Source organism: Protopterus annectens, chromosome 3.part0 (genome assembly GCF_019279795.1).
Source record: "Protopterus annectens isolate FY-2018-M chromosome 3.part0, PAN1.0, whole genome shotgun sequence".
NCBI lineage: Eukaryota > Metazoa > Chordata > Ceratodontiformes > Protopteridae > Protopterus > Protopterus annectens.
In genome coordinates this window covers 713,697,615-713,714,019 of record NC_056731.1, presented here as the reverse complement: position 1 = coordinate 713,714,019, position 16,405 = coordinate 713,697,615, and positions in this window count along the sequence as shown.

The window sequence follows — 16,405 nt, the reverse complement described above, 5'->3', positions numbered from 1 at the left end:
TTTTAAAGACTTGGTATTTCTGTAGCTAAAACTTGGCCGTTGACCTACAATTTCACAGATCCCTTCATCTAATGTTAAAATACTCCAGTTCTTCTTTATAACATTTGTTGTAATCTTATTATTGTTAGTAAATGGAATGGTAACCCTATTCCCCCTAATACTGTTATTCTTCTTATGTAATGTCTCAGTCTCCTCCAAGCAGTTGCTCCTATTGATATAGGGGCACCCTTCAGTTGTTCGATCAATATGATGCAACATCTCAAGCTCCTTTTTATGATAGCCTCTCTTTGAGAGATCTCTCTGTATATCACCTATGGCTGTACTATAATTTTCATTGTTACTGGTCAGTCTAGAGCACCTTAGTGCTTGATTCTTAACTACATTCTTGTGTATGTGGGGTGGGTGCATACTGTCTCTATGTAAAAATGCATTTCTTCTACAAGGTTTCCTATATATCACTGTATGTATTATATCTGTCTCCTTGGTTAATAACACATCTAAAAAGTCAACTGAGTCTCTAGAGAATTTGCTAGTAAAAGTAAGGAAACTTGTAGTGCCATTGATGTAAGTAATAAAATCCCTCAGAGTATCTAAGTCACCTCCCCAACTAAGGAAGAGGTCATCCACAAATCTTTTATAATACTTGATGAACTTCGAAAAAAATGCATTATCTAATATATATGTATATTCCCAGTATGCAAGGACCAAATTGGCATATGAATTGGCGCACAGAGTACCCATCGCCACACCAGTTGTTTGTAGAAAATATTTACCATCAAATGTAAAAGTATTATTATTAAGAACCAACTCTAATAACATAGTGATCCTTATCACTTGATCTAGAAATCCCTCTCTGTATCAAATATAACCTTAGATAATCAATATCTATATCACTGTGTATAATAGTAAACAAAGACTTAATATCCAATGTTACTAAATTGTCAGTCTTAGTTAGAAATCTAGTAGTATTCAATGGGGACAATGTTTCTAGAAATTGTTGGGTGTCCCTAAGAATAGTAGGTGTTAACTCTACTATCGGTCTCAACTGCTTTTCTAGATATATAGATATGCTCTCCGTAAGCCATCCTTTACCTGATACAATTGGTCTTAATGGAGGCTTTATAGGATTCTTGTGAACTTTTGGGAAACCTCTGAAAGTCGGTACTAAAGGTGTTTCAATCAAAAAATATTTATACAAATTATTATCAAAAATACCACTCAATAACATGTCATATAGATTGGCATGTAGATCTTTTATCATTACATTCAGTTCTGAAGGTGTTAGACACTTATAAGTGAATTCATCTACTAGCATTTCAATAATTCCAGTATTGTAGAAATCTTTATCTAATACCACTGCGGCCCCTCCTTTATCAGCCGGTCGAATTACTATCTCATTATTACTCTGCAAATTATTCAATGCTTGAAATTGTTGTTTACTCAAATTATAAAACTCTGGTCTTGGTTTATTATACTTGTTGTTAAGTGCTGCTAACAAGTCTGTAACACATGCTTTCTCAAAACATTCCAGATGTGCATGTAACTGTGGTACAAAAGTAGATGGTTTTGTAAATATATATATACATTATCACCATTTCTATCTTGCTCATTTCCAAATATCATTTTAAGAGCTACATTCCTAGTAAAATGTTTAATGTCTATTATAATACTGCTCACATCTACAGTCTGTGAGGGAATAAAAGAAAGTCCCTTGTTTAAAACTGATATCTCATCAGATGCTAAAATGTACCTTGAGAGGTTGATGACTAAGTCCTCTGTATGGATTTCAGAACCTTCCTCTGAAATTCGAATGGTTCCTCTGATGTCTTCCTCTTCCTTCCCTTGTAGGACTGATTCCATTCTTGTCGGTTCATCGTCTTGAACGCTAACGGAAAATGGAGCTCATTACTGACTTCTATTTCATCTTCTACGTTGATTTCTACTGCTGGAATTGTCTTCCTGCAAACGACTGGTTCATTAACCCCTTTAGAAGTGATATTCCCTACTACCTGCGATGGTTTAGCACTCTCTTTCTCCTTCTCTACTCTCGTAGATGGAAGTGATGTCAAATTATCGGCAGTTACTGTCGGAGCCGTATGATGGACGGACTCGACTACTGTCTGCTCAATGGTAGATGGTGTTTCTGTATTTCTTGACCAGGTGGACTCTTTAGGCCAAGAAAATACATTCCCCCGTGAGAAATCCAAGCAGTCCCTTTCAAGTTTTTTCTTTTTAGCTGTTAAGTAAATTTTAACATTAGATGAAGGGATCTGTGAAATTGTAGGTCAACAGCCGAGTTTTAGCTACAGAAATACCAAGTCTTTAAAAAGGTTATTATGTTATGAACGCAGTGAGATTAGCAAGCCTATCTCTGTTAAGAAAGGAACATTTCCATGTTATAACTGCAATCGATGTCAATATATTTTGGGCACTAATGTATTCGAACATCCAGATACTCACATCATATCCAAATTTGATTTTTATGCGAGTTGTACGTCTAGGAATGTTGTATATTTAGGTATATGTCAAAAATGTGGACATTTCTATGTAGGTAAAACTAATAGGAGTTTAAGGGAAAGAATCAGGGAACATATTTATGCTATAAGCAAGGAAAATGAAACCAATGCCATTGCCAGACATGTACTTCAGAATGATACCACACATAAGTTTAAGTTCCTGATACTAGAACTTATATGCACTACAGAGAGATTAGGCAATGTGAATAATTTCACTGAAAAGGAAGAAAATAGATGGATAATTAAATTACAAGCTGACTATGGACATGTTTTGAATGATAGAGTTTCCCTGAAACCATTCCTTAAGGATAGACCCTTGAGACATTAGAGGTTTTCTATATTTTTCATATTTTTAATATTTTATTTGTTAACCCATATTTTCTATTATGTATACAGGTTTTTATTCTGTGGGTTCATGTATACAGGTTTGTATTTATATAGTTGTTCATATCAGCAAATGTGTTTTTATAGGCACTTATATATATATATATATATATATATATATATATATATATATATATATATATATGGGTCTATTTCATTTGATTGACAGTTCACCCTTCCCCAATGTTGTGCAACCCTGGGTTGATATATATAGTTAGGGGAGTGTGGGCTTAAAATGCTTGTCGATCAAATGATATATATATATATATATATATATATATATATATATCTTTGCATTTTTATAGGTATTTATATATATATCTATATATATATATATATATATATATATATATATATATATATATATATATATACACTTTTTATATGCTTTTTACATATTTCTTCTATGAATCTTATATTTAAATACTAAATCTTTTTTCTATATGTTTTTTACATATGTTTTTTATGTATGCTATATAACCATAGTTAAATGTTTTTTGAACACACACATTTTAAGGTTTGGATAGATGTTAGTGTTAATTAGCACAGTGATGTCATTGGCTCTCATAGACTATTTAAGGATTCATTTTTGAGTTTGTTTTTAAAGTCTGAAGAAGCGTCGAATGAGACGTGAAAGCGCTTACTGACAAATAAAATTTCTGAATTTATTGAAACTTGTTTGAGGTTTGCTTCGATTGTCGTGGTGTGCCTTTCATTCTACTTTTTGGATATTTGTTGCTGCTGCTTGGAGGCACTTCACCCCTACAGTGTATTCTCTCTTTTTGGATTTATTACCTTTAATGCAGTTGAACTAAATGTAGCATTACAAGTAATTCTCTGTATTTGCTAAATGAATGGATTTAAAAGTTTATTTATATTTGTACAAGTATAAAGTAGTGAAAGGGTCTGGGGTTTGTACTCCTATACTATGCCTGTAAATAGAGGGGTGGTAGTACTTTTCAGTGTTTGATGGATAAAATGTGATGAAGCTTCTGTCAAGTCAGGAAGGTGGTATTTACTTAAGGTCATGTTCCCCTTTGAAATTGCTATTTTTGCAAACATTTATTGCATGTTAACATTTTTAAGGGTTTTACTAAACAAACATGATGAAATGAATGGAAGACACTATCCAGTGATAGTAAGAGGACCTCAGTTTTGTATTAGACACTGAAGTGGATGCAACCACTACTAGAAGGTCATGTCTTGCAGAATACAGGGTTAATTGTTTTGGAACTTCATCAGGAATTTCTCCTCAGTGAGTTCTCATGCATTATCTGTACCCTTGAAAACAAATGGTCTTCCTTCACCTGCTACTACTGGAGCTGCCAGCAGTGCTAATTTATTCTTACTCAACTCTAGTTTACCACACGTTATAAAGAATAAAGATACTGTGACAGCTGTAATTTCACATCATTGTCTGGCGTTTGTTACTATTCATGAAACAACTTGATCAGGCAGAAGAGTAGTGTGGAGACTTGACCCCTTGCTGTTCAAGTAAAAAGAGGACTTGGAATTCTTGAGGCCCTCGGTACTGGATTACTGGGAAGAACATAAAGAATTGGAAGTTTCCAAACTATTTATATGGGAAAACTTTATGTTCATTTTTAAAGAAACAGCAATCTGCAGAGGGAGACATAGACAATTCCAGACTCCAATGAAAATTAAAGAATTGGAACCTGGAGTTAGTGAATTGGAATTTAGTTGTATTTCAGGATCCTGTCATTAAAAGGAAATTAATTTACAGATCCAAATAGCTCATAAAGAATGTACAGCCATTGTGTCCTTTGACGGGGTGCTTTTATAAACTTAGAAAGTTGAATAACAAATTTTGCAATAGCATGAATTTTCTGAAGAATATAGATTCATAGGTTAGGACTAGGCCAATAGCCCTTGTGGGCCATTTTAAGCCTAGTCAGTTTTCCAATGTGAGAATCAAACCCTGCATCTTTTGGTGTAAGTGAAGTATGTTAAACATTATGCCAACCTCCCAACAAATATGAAGTTTGAAAATCAAATGTCTGCCACTATTTTCTAACTTCAGTCCTCAATGATTTACAGGTTATTTGCCAGAAAACTACAATTTTATGAGAAACAGACCAAAAATATGTTAAAAACCTGGGTATTCTGTGAAAATATGGACAGTTAAGAGCTATGTCTCCCTCTCTCCCTCTCCCTCTCCCCCACCTTTCTCTCTCTCTCCCTTCCCTCTCTCTCTCTCCTCTCTCAATCTCTCTCTCCCCCTCTCCATCTCTCTCTCTCCCCTTCTCTCAATCTGTCTTCCTCTTTCTCCCCATCTATTTCTCTCTCTCTCTCTCCATTTGTCTCTCCCCCCATCTCTCTCAATCTTTCTCTCTCCCCCTCTACATCTTTCTCTCCATCTCTGTTTCTCATTCTCTCTCTCCCCATCTGTCTCTCTCCGTCTTTCTCTCCTTCTCTTTCTCTCTCTCTCTCTCTCCCCATCTCTTTCTCTGTCTGTCTCTCTCTCTCAGTCCCAGTTGGTCTCACACGTGCACACACACACACACACACACACACACACACACACACACACACACACACACACACAAACAAAGTTTTGGCTTGCTGAAGTCCTCCATTCTGTAGCTCATCTGACTCTGATTGGGTCCAGCTGCCAGGTGGCATGATGGAAATATGCATGCGATGGCAGAAACACACCAATTGAATTTTGGTAAACTGGAATGGACTCACTCTATGGGATGTGCAAAGAGACAAAATACTGACGCAAAATGCCTTATTATTCCAGGCAAGACTTGAACGGATAACTGGCATAGCTCTCAACCTCTTAGGGCAAGAAATCTGGACAAAGCCCAAAAAAATGGGGGGACAATTATTTATTTATTTTATTTTATTTTACATTTGTTAACCGGGCTAGTCCAACTGGATACATGTCCATTTTCAGTGGAGGCCCGAGGAGAAAAGCTCCACTAACTACTACTTAACAAGTTAAAGAAAACATATACAGAATTATGCGATAAAAAGAAACATTTGCTTAAAATATCTTTCAGAATGTATATACACAAGAGTACAATATGAGACTTCGCAGGAGAGTTAGGTTAGATAATTTACTGCTCTTATAAACTTAGAAAATTGCTAGAGTAACATGGTTTGTTTAAACATACATTATCTGAAGGATTCGAAGTGTGAAATTCAAATGTATGTCATTATTTAGTGAATTCAGTCCTCAGATCATCCCAGTGATTTGCCAGAAAACCACAAATTTTATAAAGAACAGACCAAAAATATGAGCCAACAATCTGGACATTCTGCAAAAATCTGGACAGTTGAGCAGTATGACCACTGGCACAAATCTAAGCTCACCATTGCTAGTTGGGACTCCAGAATCAGGATTAGGATTCAGGAACACCAACTCCAGGTACATAACAGCCACCAACAAAATTAAGTAAGAGAGGGGAAACAACTGACTGCAGATTATTTAATGGGAATTAAGCAGCCTGCCAAACACAGCTGCAGCCAATAATACTGAAGCCCGGACAGATCACCACTCCCCTCCCTCCATGTATGCAAGTCAGCCGAGGCAAGTTCTTCAGGTGGTAAGGGGACTTGGGAGGGGACAGGGAAGAATTTTTTTTCCCTGATGGTTTTACTATCCCCCAACTATGCAAGCATATGCTATAGTGTACATAGTGTATGCCTGTTGACGTTTTTGGTAGTATGGGAACTGACCTCCGGTCTTTTCTTGGAGTGACAGACAGAAGGTAAATATGTGATCAAGTAAAGCATGGACTGATTTTTTTTTCAGGGACCTGTCTTTGTGAGGATCTGGCAAATATGTCCTTTAAGTACATAATTATACAACCTTTTAGCCTCAGAAAATAAGCACTAATTTTGTATTTCTAGAGTGACTGGTACAAATAACCTGGGATTGATCCTTACCCTTTTACTGTATGGAGTTGTTTGGAAGGATGAAACTTTGACACATGGTGGCAGTACCTACAGATGTCAATAATCAGTTAAATACATGTGATTGTTTGGAAATAGAATGTTCTAACCTCTAAAAATTCCCTCTGTCTTTATATGTTTACCACACAAAGACCTTTCCATTAGTTGGAAATTTATAGACCCCTATGGCCTATATATTTTTTTCAGGCCTGTGGAAAATTGGAAAGGGCCATGTACACCCCTAATGCAGATACTGAATGGCAGAAATCTGATGCCCTTGGTGTATATCCAACCTTTCTCTTCACTCATTTTCAAAAGGATCATTTGTGGCAAATCTCTCATGCTACCTGTGCCAAATGAGGATAGTGCTGTGGCTTGTGTTGGCGATGCTGACATCCTGAAGCTAACTGTTGTCATATAATCTTGAACTGCCTTAACAGTAAACAATTTTGGGCTAAGGCTCACTAGGCTCTTATTGTTCCTTTACAGGATTCAAAATTCTGATTGTTAGGAATTTATGACAAAAGGTATAATTTGGCAAAAGTTGTAGTTTTATGGCTACATTTGCTCTCTACAACAGTTTCTACTGCTTCAGTTTTGGAAAGCTATGCCTACTGACTTTGCAAAAGACCTTTCACTGCTACATTACTATATTGAAAGGGATACACGGTGATATCCATGAAACTGAATGAATTAGTAAAGTCTACAGGCTGGTAACAGATCAACTTGTATCTGCCTCTTCTAAATGGCTTAGCAGACCACATTTTAGATGGTGTCACATCTTATTTAATTGAGAAGTGATATAGCAACAACCTCCTGAAATATCTCTGTTTAAGGAAAATTGTATAAAAAGTAGCAATTGTGGATCAGTAATTGAGAAGGCTCACAAAGTACAATGTATCATGTTTGTCCATCTCATAAGTGATGAAATGATTAATAATACATGCAAGTTTTAAAAGGGAGAAAAATATAGTATAGCTGTAATGAAACAGAAGTGTCAGGACAATTGTATGATGACATATCTTCAGCACTGGAAAATACTGAAACGTATGTTACTGAACTGAAGTACTGAGCCTAGCTACAAGTCAGAATTGTAGGTTTCATACAAAGTAATCTAAAAAGGTCAAATTGTTATGAGAAGCAAATGCATTGTTAAAGAAGGCCACAGATGGGTGAAAAACAATTTAGAGTACTATGAATAAAGTTAGACAGTTAAGGAAAGTGTTAGAAAAAAGTAAAACTGTATTTGAAAGGAAAAAAGGGGGCTTGGGAAGAAAAAGAGAAAAACAGCCAGAAAAATGCATGTCTGATACGTTTTATACGAAGCACAGTTCTAAATATAAGTACAGGAAATGTCTTGTGCTTGTCTTGTCATAGAAAAACTGTGTTAATAGAAGACATTTCATTAAAGTGCTTAAAATGTGACAATTAACTTTACAACTGAAAATAATGCTTATGGTAGCACCTTGAAAATGTTTTATCTGTCTCTGCTATAAGTATGGAAACACTAAATAGTATGCAGGAGTATGATACAGAAATTTCAATGGAAAAAGATGATCCCTCTGAATTCTGTGTAGAAAAGGTAAAAATTAATAAAAATGATCACTCTGAGTTCTGGGAAGAAAAAAAAACTAAAAAAAACAGTAGTTAGGTACATACTGGGACAGAGTGCATTGTGATGTATGCTCAAACGTTCAAATTGCTAATTTTAAGCATAATTTGAAATCTTACCTCCATTTACATTTTACACATTTAGGCCATCAAATAAAACACTGGGCTAGAAATTAAAAAATGGTATAGATAAGAATCAGAAATACAATATTTAATTTCAGACAAGTAGAACAGAACCCCTTTTGTCTTTATTCTTTTGACTTTCAGAATCTTGGAATGCAGAAGAGAATTCATAATATTCATGCAAAGACTGATGAAAATACAGTAATGTAAGTAAATGTACCATAGCAGTAGTTGCTCAAATAGATCACTATTGCAGTTACATAAAGCTGTATGAGATGTATCCTGTCATGGACAGCAGATGTCTGGCCAGCATACCAAAGCTATTGGGCACCTTCTTTATGTACCGCACATCTGCTGAAACACGAGTGTGCTGGTATAAAAGTGATATATGAGTACCAAACTTCAGAGCTTTCTTGCTTCAAAAAAGGGATGCTGCAGACACATAGCATGCCATATCCTGAATACTCCAAGTATGCAATCTGATGCCAGAAATGGGAACAAACATACCACACAAATATCCAGATTTTTGCAAAATGTCCAGATTTTACCTCATATTTTTGGTCTGTTCATCATAAAATTTGTGTTTTTCTGGCAAACCATTGAGGAGTGAAGTCACTAAGTAATGACAGACAAGTTGTAATCACATTTCATATGCTTCAGAAAATGCATGCTTATTCAAAACCTGTTAATCTAGCAACTTTCTAAGTTCATAAGAACAATAATTACCATCTAGCCCTGATTTTGAGCCTTTGTTCTCCCATTACTTTGGCTTTGCCCAGATTCCTTGCAGTAAGAGGTTGAGAAGCATGGGGACAAAGGTAATTGGGACCCCCACTCTGGCCAGGGGAAAGTAGCTGTCTGGTCAACTGCATATGGCTGACTATGCAATTGATTGACAGGTATGTAAAATCGCACAAATCCAGGGATTGGGTAATTTGCCCTTGCCTCATGTATGTGTGATCTTAAAGTTAGTATATATAATTAGCAGGTGGTGTGGAAGGTGCAGATGGACTCCACCCTGAAAATAATAATGTTTTTGCTTTTTAGAAGTTAGATTTTGCATGTGCTGAAGCTGTTTTTCAGTGCCTGCATAGTACTGTCTCAATCATGTCATTTTCAACTTTATTACAGTGGTAGGTGTTTAAATGCGGTACACCCATATTTACACACAGATACGCACACACACAGACACACACACACACACATATATATATATATATGAGTCTACTACCGTAGATCAAAATTACACTATTTTGAAATACAATAGTAGTGTCCCACTAACGCGAAAGTGCACTTCAACGAAAGTGCACTTTCACAAAAGTTACTGGAATGAATGAAGGGTTAGGGCTTGGATAATGGATAGTGGATAGCTAGTAGGGCTAACCACTATCCTTAACCCAGCCCTAACCCTAAGGTCCGTGACTACCACACCACAGTGCAGAAAATTGTATTTCCTCCACTGAGCAGTAGTTATGGACCTATTTCCTGTACTGTGGTGCAGTAGTCACAGACCTTAGGGTTAGGGCTTGGGTTAAGGACAGTGGATAGCCCTACTAGCTATCCACTATCCTTAACCCAAGCCTTAACCCTAAGGTCCTTCACTACCGCACCACAGTGCACGAAATGTCCCGTTCGACTTAGTGACTTTCGCGAAAGTGCACTTTTGTTGAAGTGCACTTTCATGTTAGTGGGACACTACTATCGTATTTTGAAATAGTGTAATTTTGATCTACGGTAGTAGACCCATATATATATATATATATATATATATATATATATATATATATATATATATATGGGTCTATATTATATTTTCAAAAGTTTCAAACATCGAACACCATATGGTCGACACCATATGAACGATGTTTGAAATTTCGAAAATATAATAAAAAAAAAAAAATAAAAAACTATACTTACCTAAATACTGTAGGCAGGGGGCAAGCCCCCCTCCACCCCCATGTGGGGGGCTGCACCTCACCCATACCCCTGCCACTTAAATATTCCTACTCTGAGATGGGAACATATTCTCTATGGCGATTTTCGTGTTACGCTCGTGACATTTCAACCAATTGGGTTCGCTCAATATGCATTCGCCGTTTACAATTTTCGATCACGCGATAGGAACCCTATATATATATATATATATATATATATATATATATATATATATATATAAAAAACAAGAAAACAACAAATTGATAAGACTGCTAAAGGTGTATACTGAAGCAACAATTCAACTGTAATCCAAAAAATCAATAACACCACCACAGCAGATACCATAAAAGAACTAACTTTAATAAAGATGTCAACATCTCTTATAATAAAAACTGGATGAGCACTTTCAGGTTAAATCCACAACCCTTCTTCAGATCTAACAGATCACCACACTGAGAGTTAATTTAAACAAAATATCAACTAATCAGTGACAGATTTTGAGCCATCGCCCCTTTTGTGACAGTTTCAATAGGATGTTAATATTCAACCAATCAATAATAGTTTTTTAGCTGATGCCCCTTTACTGCCAGTTTTAATGGGATACTAGTATTCAATCCTGGGGGCATGTTGGCCTGTAGGTTTCCAATCCAATACATTTTGCCTGTTCAGTCAGTAAAGTTATGTCAACTCCCCTCAAACTCTCTTGTAGTATCTGTAATACCGTCAATAAAAAAAGAATGTGATTCATTAGAAATAATATGCTTAGTAAGAGGACTTTTAGTATCTTTCAACCTGATGTCACTAATATGTTTGGAGAGTCTCTCTTTAAACTGTCTCCATCTACAGTGAGGTGAAGGGGTGGATCCTTAAGATTTTTATGTATTTTAGGTAAACCTTTTATTATTGGCCTACATGGATGTTCAACAATAAAAAAGTTGTACAAAGACTCTTCTATTTTTCGACTCATTAAATACACACACACACACACACACACACACACACACACACACACACACACACACACACACACACACACACACACACACACATGTATATGGGGGTTGGAAGGAGAATTTTAGTATTGCAACAGTGATCTATTTGAACATCTACTGTTATGGTACATTTACTTACACAGCTATCCTATGTTAATTAAATCATTGTTGCAGTAACGTAAAGTTATATGGGATGGCTACTAAAGCTTAGACAGAAAGGTTGGCGGATGCAAGACCTGAGTTCAGAAGTCCTTGGAGAATAGATGCATCAAATCCTATTATAGCTCAGGAACATGAATCTATTTAGTAGTTTCTAGTAAAAGTGAACATTATGGACTATGCTGCCACCTCTAGAGTATCTCTAGAATCCAACTCTTTCCAAAAATCTGCAGAAGCAGCCAAAGATTTAATGGAGTATGTCTTAATGCTCTATGTTGGGCTTTTTCCATGTTGAGAACAGCAGAACTGAATTGCCTGGGAGGACCAAGGAGTATGGTCTGCTTGGAAACTGGTTATCATTTTTTCTTACCTTAAGAGCAAAAAAGAGCTTGCTTGACTATGTGAAATGTTTTGTCTTATTCATGTAGTATCTGAGCTGTCTTTGGATATCCAGAAAATGCAGAATTCATTTTCCTCTGTTTTAGAAAAAACAGGAAGATGAATAGACTGATTTAAAGTAAACTCAGAAACTACTTTTGGCATAAATAAGGGATTTGTTCTGAGTCGCTCTATCATTGAGAAAGACTAAAAAGGGTGCTGAACAGACATGAGAGCTGGCAAGTCAGATACTCATCTAGCTAAAGCCAGAGCAATCAGTAAAGCTGTCTTCCATGTAAGGAACGTTATGGAAGTACTGCATGTTCAAATGGATTAAAGGTTAGTTTTCCTAGGTGGTCTACTATGTAAAATCCTTTTCAAAAATTGTTTTACCTGTAAAGAAGATAAAACAGGAGCTCTATGCTAAACAGGATGAAATGACAGAATGATGTACTTTTATAGAAGTATAAGACAAGCCAAACTTGAGCAATGAACACAGGTCCTTGAGTACAAGATGACCCTCTACCTGGATTAGGTCCTGGTCTCTTCTAGCCCACCAAAAAGAAGATCTCTTTCATTTAGCTAAATGTGATTTTGTACTAGCAGGTTTTCTAGAAGCCTTTAATACATGATGCACTTCTTCTGTAAAAAGATGCTTTAATGGGATCAAAAAAGAATCATCCAGTCAGTTGTAGACGGATCTCCTGTCCTACGCGAGTCCCACTATGTGAGGAGGTTTCTGACAACTATCCCTGGCCATGTACAGTAGAAAAGAGAATCAATGTTGGCTGGGCTAAAAGGGGCTTAACAGAATTTTGAAAGAGTGCTTCTTGACCTTAAGCATGACTCTGGTACTTTGGAGAAATGGACGAGACAAAGAGGAAAACTATCATCCATGGTAAAGAAAAGGCTTCTGTGTTCCTGGCCTGTTTGCAAGGGGTCCTGGTTGTGGACTTCTGCAAGTGTCAGTTGTGAATGCAGGCAAACAGATCTCCTTGGGGGGTTCTCCACAAGTGGACAGCGTCCGGGAAGACTTTGGGTTGTAATATGCATTTGTGAGGGTCTGTCTTGGATGCTCAGTGAGCCTGCAACAGTGTTCAGCTCTGAGAGGAAGTAGGTTGCTTTAAGAGAGAGATACCACATCTTATGCAATAGTGCATAGTCTGTTTAGGTAGTCATGTAGTCTTTGTAGAATGAAAAGAGCCATGGGGCCATTCTTGCATTCCCTTGGATTACCCTTGCTATTTTTTTATATTAATGTATATCTGATTCCTGCTGACCATGCCTGAATGGCAGGACAAGAAGAATAATTTCTGTTATGTTTACCAACTGATGACAAAAAAGCTGTTTTGCTCCTTGTATTAACTTGTAGCTTTCCTCTAAACACTTTAGGTCTTCAGCTGAGGAGCTACCAAAAAGGGCTTCATTCTCCAAGTGGGTACTGAGAATCCTGGAGTTACTATTAACAGGGATACTCTGTAACCTAACCTAGACAGGCCTATGCATGATAGGTACTATGGTTACTGCTGAAGAAACTGCATCAAATGATTCATGGGAACATGTAATGGAATGTTTTGTGACCTCTGACCTAGAAGAAACCTGGTTACAAATATATTATATATGAATATTTAGAATCTGAAGTATGCAGGGCAGAAATAATTTGTTGAATGTCTGAGGAAAGTAGATAGGCGGTATTTGGAAATATGGGTCTGCTAACTGATAGCCCTAAAGACCAGTGTTTAAGAAACATATACATTCTTTCCATATCTATTGAATGTCCTGCTAGCCTTCTCATAGGGTATGGGATTGGATAAAGACAGTATTTTAGAAGTACCTTCCTTCCTTATCTATGGAAATTACAGTAGGATCAGCTAGTGGATTCCTGAATAGATATTTGAGAGACTCACTCTCTTTATATGGCCTAGCAGCCTTATTAGGTACAGGGGGATGAATATCTGCAGAAGAGCAGATAGTATTAAAAACATCCTCCATAGTCTTAACAACTGGAGGAATTGCCAGGGTTTGGGGGAATCAACACTAAGAAGATCATAACATCTCTTCTGTCTTCAGAAACCTTTATTCCCCTGTCATTTAAATAGGGTTTTCATTTTAGAAATAGTGTCAGAAAATAAAAGCTCTTGACCAAGTGAATCAGAATAAATATTTTCATCAGACTCTGGCTTATAAGGAACCAAAAAGGAAAATGGTGATGGATAATCTACGATTTCTTGTGACTCATGTAGAAACTTTTCTTCAGAAAAAGAGGGAGATTTGTTCCTCTTACAATGTAAGCAAAGTAGAGTACAGTCTTTCAAAAACTGAAAATCCCTAAAAAAAACTCTTCAGCAAGACTATACCATTCATCTTGAGACCCCTTGAAACTTGTTGGAGTAGAAGGAGGGAAAAATTTGTTGTTTGGGATTTTTTTAGGTGTTGCAAGCTGAGCAGTTCTGGAGGTATCAGACATCTGGACCTCCATGTGGGACCCTGCTACCTCTCCTCATACTAATATCTGAGGTATACCTTCCATCCCTTCGGTCAAAAGAAAATGGAGTTCCCACATCATGGCTGATGTCTGTTGTCTAGTCTGACTGCATGCGCCTGACTAATGACCCTTAGCTACTTGCCATGGAACATCAGCACAGGAGTTGTAAAGATCAGATTGAAAGTCTGAGGGCTCAGGGATTACCGCAGCAGGTATGACAGTCCCAAAACAGTAAAGTCCCTTCAGTATACTTTTTAATGTGTTTTCACTTTTTCTTTGACTGAAGTGAGAGATCCAACAAAGAAGAGTCAGTAGCCATGAAAATCTTCACAAGAGATTTGAGTCTTCATTTTTCCTAGAAAAGATGGACGATATTCTCTGTAATACCCAACACAGAGGTCACAGGCCATGTGAGATGTGAGAGTCCTTTTATAGTATTTGTCTATCACACACACACATCTTCCCATTCTGATAGATATAAGAAGAAAAAAAATAACACTTTTAGTGAACCTTACCTGTCCAAAACACATCAGCATGGGAGAGCATGACATGGCCATTACATTTTTTAGCGAATAAAAAGAAAGTCCCCCAAAGAGCTACTTATTTGTCCTCAAAGCTGAGATACAAGCCAATCACTGACACTGAAGAAGCAATATAGATGAGATGTCTGACTGAACTCTTCAAAAGTAAGAAATTTCTGAGTTTTGACACCCTTACATCCCTTTTATTCCAGCATGCTCTTGTGCTTCTGTGTATTGGCCCAACATCTGATATCCTTGGTAGGGTCCATCCCATATAGCTGTATGTTACTGTAGCAATTATGCAGTGGTGAACATCTGCTGCATGACTTTAAAGAGTTACTTACTCAAATGGTTGCCAGGTATTCGTCATATTCAGATAACCTGTATTGCATTACCTGTTATAAATGCTTCATGAAAAGTTACAGAATCACTGAGGAGTAAATTTCTAAAGTAATTGCACAGAATAGAAAGTGTGGATGTAATAAAAAACATATTTAGCCTATTGACTCTGAATAGTATGGCTACTGTGGTTAAAATTCACAAGATATGCAAATGCATAGATCTGCTAAAATGAAGCAATATTATCCACTTTGTACTATTGAAGAAGTTGTTATCAACATCCTATGTTTTAAATATTTTGCTGTGCTATATGCTGATCACAGATTTTTAGGTTCATAGGTTAGTACTAGGCTAACTGTTCTTGTGGGCCATTTTGACCCTAGCCAATTACCACATGTAAGAATCAAGCCATGCACCTTGTGTCCACAAGGTAAACACTTTTAACTATTATACCAACCATTTCAGTAAATCAAGCCAGATGGAAAAAAGTTTGAGGCTGCATACATTGAACATTAACACCTACCAGCAGTCAAATAATTGGGTGGGACATTCCTGATTAGATCAATATTACCTAAAAGGCAAGAAAAGTGAGCACAAGCAAAGCTGGGGATCACAATGATGTAAAAAAATATGTTTGTTTTCCACAAGCCGCTGTTGATTCATAGGTTCATAGGTAGGTACTAGGCTATTGGCCCTAGGGCCTATATAAGCCTAGCCAAAAGGTACCCTGGCTTTTGCCACCCAAGAAAATTATTTTCCTGTGCCACTCTCGAGCAGAGCCACAGAAGTGATCCCAGGGTGAATTTCCTATCTCCCATCCAATCATCAAGATTTTTCTTGAAGAGTGCTAATGAGGAGCTTTGTTTGATATAGATAGGTAGTTTGTTCCAGAGTATGGGAAGTCTCTGGGACAGGAATCTATCCCTCCAGCATGTTCTGTTTATTGTGGTGAGAAGGTTTAGGTCCCTATAGTATGTAGCTCGTAGGGATTGGGATGTCTTTAAGTGGAGCATGTCTAAAAGCTCTGGGTTTGACATAGCT